Raw genomic sequence first — 3,213 nt, 5'->3', positions numbered from 1 at the left:
ACAGGTAAGGATGAAAGATCAGAATTACAACCGGAAAACAACTGGAAAATATTTCTTATGTAGCTAAATTGGCCCGAAATAACCGCTGCTAACTATAGCAGCTAAAGTTTTCATACTGTTTTCTAATGAGAGAGAGGTGATGAGAAACCGCTGTTAGAGGAGAAGTTCATTAGAAACCAGAGGATTTAGTGAGGAAAGATCAGTCAGGATCAGAGCTGGAGCTGCTGTTCTTCAGTCTGTTTCCAGCTCAGCTTCTCCATGTCGGTATTTAGCTATAAAGACGCTACGAGTCAGAGCCCAACATGCTGAAAATGGCTTTTTCTGAATAGGAAGGAAACAAATGTATTTTCTATTTCACTTTTGGATAATTTCTCTTTCTCCTTAAATAGCAAAGACAACTATCGGCCCATGGCTCTGGCCAGCACCTTATCAAAAGTTTTGGAGAAGGCTCTGCTAAGCAGAATTGAGACGTTTATAGGCACATCTGATTATCAATTTGGTTTTAAACCAAAGTCATGTTAATCATGACAAATTGTTTCATAAATTGCATGAGAGAGGAGTTCCGAAATATTTATTAAGAATATCAGTGTATTGGTATGCTCACCAGAATATGTCTGTAAAATGGGGAAACTCTGTATCATCTTCTTTTTATGTGGGTAATGGGGTGTGGCAAGGCAGCTTTTTATCTCCTGGCCTTTTTAACCTGCATATGGAGGATTTATCTAAGCTGCTGAATCAATGTAGGACTGGCTGTCGGGTTGGTAATCGAACCATCAACCACCTGATGTACGCTTACGATCTTGTGATATTCTGTCCATATAATGCTGGTCCACAGCAACTGTTAGGGGTTACAGCATGATATTAAATATAATGCAAAAAAGAGCAACATCATGATTGTCAAGAGCAAAGAAGATACTAAATTATCTTTTCCTGACTTCACCCTGTCTGGCAGCATCCTCCAGGTCACTGATGAGGTCAGACATTTGGGACATCACATCACCGCTGACCTGTCTGATGACAGACGTTTACAGGCAGCGTTGTACTCCAGGTGTACAAGCTGATATTCCCCTTTGGAGGTTCTCCATGTGCTCAGCATCTGTCAAAGCTGCACTTTTTAAAGCGTACTGTACTCCAATGTACAAAGCCCACCTGTGGCGGCGTTACAGGAAAAGGAATAAATTTCAGGTTGCTTATAATGATGGCATGAGGATGCTGCTTAGGGCGCCCTGATTGAGTAGAGCCAGTCAGATGTTTGTGAATGCCAATGTACCAACCTGCACTGCTGTGCTTCGAAACATTATGACCAGATGTATGTGTAGATTAACAGAATCTGCCAACAGCATCATTCAGACTTTGACCAAACCTGTTCAAAGCTCAGTGAGGTTCTTCTCCAGTTTGTGGAATCACTGGCGCTTTAGTAAAATATGTTTATATTTTATGTATTTTCTTTATTTCTTTTTATTGTTCTTGTTCTGTCTGTTTATAGACCATGATAGTCTCTAAATAAAGAGGATTGATTGATTGATTGATTGATTGATTGATTGATTGATTGATTGATTATCCTTGGCTTTAGCCTGTGAACCAGGACGTCTCAGAAGTCATTGGAGTTCTCCCAGTGTGACCAGTATAATAAATGTTTTGTTCTTTCACTTTTTGTGTATTTTTAAATCTCAATCTGAAGTAGTGTATTAATACAGCTTATGGTAATGAAATAAAAATAATTTACTCTGTTAGAATTATTTTTCACTCTTTGCTGTCAATAGCAGAGTTGACTTACTGTAATAAATATTTTTTTCTCTGGAAAAAACTAAGAAAAATATGTAGTTTAATGTTTGACAATGACTGATTTATAAATCAAAAGTCATTTCTCAATAATGTATAAAAATAGATTATTTGTTGACTTGACATGTTGAATGTACATTAAATTACGGAATTATGTAAATATATTCTTTAATAAAACACTGTAAAAGTGTCTGTTCATCAGTGTCATTATAAAAATTATCAGAATAATTTTATCAAATAAAAACATTGTGCTCTTTATTCAGAAATGCCCCAAAACAATTAATCACATCAAAAGTTAGAAACTCTCTTTAGTCATTTCTTTGATTACCAAATATATTAATGTGTGTGAGAAAATGTGTCAGTGGCAGGAATTAACTTAAAATACTTTGTAGAACGGCACTTGGTGAAGTTCAGTCCATTTACCTGTATTAGCTTACTGGCACATATTCCACATTCAATATGGCGGACGCTGTGACATATCGCAGCAACGGGCGACCCTTCCATGAGGGGTCTACTATGTCTGTGGTCTTGCTAAAAACCACGTGACTGGCAACAAACATGAGAGTCACGTGACTGCTTCATTTTGCGTGTCGATTTTCAAAATAAAAGCACGATTAGCCGTGCTGCTTCATGGGTTGTTGTCCATTTGGTCGCATCAGAGGATATTTGTCTTCAGTGACCAAATAAAATGAACATTGACCAACATAGTTGATGTGTATTGATGATGGCACTCATCAAAATGTAAAGTTTGTTACTGATTTTCCCAATTGTCAAAATGTTGTTTTTTTAATAACTATATTTTTGTGATTTTATTATGTAAATCTCTTTGAACTGCATTGTTGCTGAAACCTGCTACACAAAAAACTTGACTGATTGTCTGAAATGGAGCCAGCAAGAGGAAAATCTCTGACATCTGGGAATATTTTGAGATTATCGTTCACAATAAAATTCTTGTTGGATAACAATAATTAACCCTCCACCTCCCAATTTCTCACCTTCTGCAAAGTTCCACTATTATTCGTAGTCTGATTAGCAAAGATATATCAGTCTTGCACAACAGAAACAGATTTAATCCTGTTGCAGAACTAAAATTCAACATGTAGCCAAATATAAGAGATCAGAGCCAATTAGAAATCCAAGAAAAAGCGAACGCCCCGACAGACACTGCATTAAAACACTAAATGTCTTTATTGTCAAATCCGTCTGTGGTATAAAAGAAAACCCAACACAACCACTGACATTCAACATAAACCAGGATTAGACTGGCTACAAATCATTTTAATAATTAAAACATATGACAATTAAATATGGTTTCATTGATTCTCCTGTTACCAAACATGAGTTTGATGAAAACTTTGTGACAATATTGAATTTAGTAGTTTTTGGAAGTATGATCCACCCGAGTGACAAGGCTGTTGGTTTCACCAGCAG

The 3,213-nt window shown here is 36.6% G+C and overlaps 1 protein-coding gene across 5 annotated transcripts in view; it reads right to left on the bottom strand.

The window, feature by feature from the left end:
- LOC103129415 (uncharacterized) overlaps positions 1–3,213 on the bottom strand; it is a 9,526-nt gene that overhangs the window by 3,345 nt on the left and 2,968 nt on the right. The window lies entirely within an intron of this gene.

This window comes from Poecilia formosa, unplaced genomic scaffold (assembly GCF_000485575.1).
Source record: "Poecilia formosa unplaced genomic scaffold, Poecilia_formosa-5.1.2 Scaffold544, whole genome shotgun sequence".
Lineage (NCBI taxonomy): Eukaryota > Metazoa > Chordata > Actinopteri > Cyprinodontiformes > Poeciliidae > Poecilia > Poecilia formosa.
This window is presented reverse-complemented; position numbering and strand designations above follow the sequence as displayed.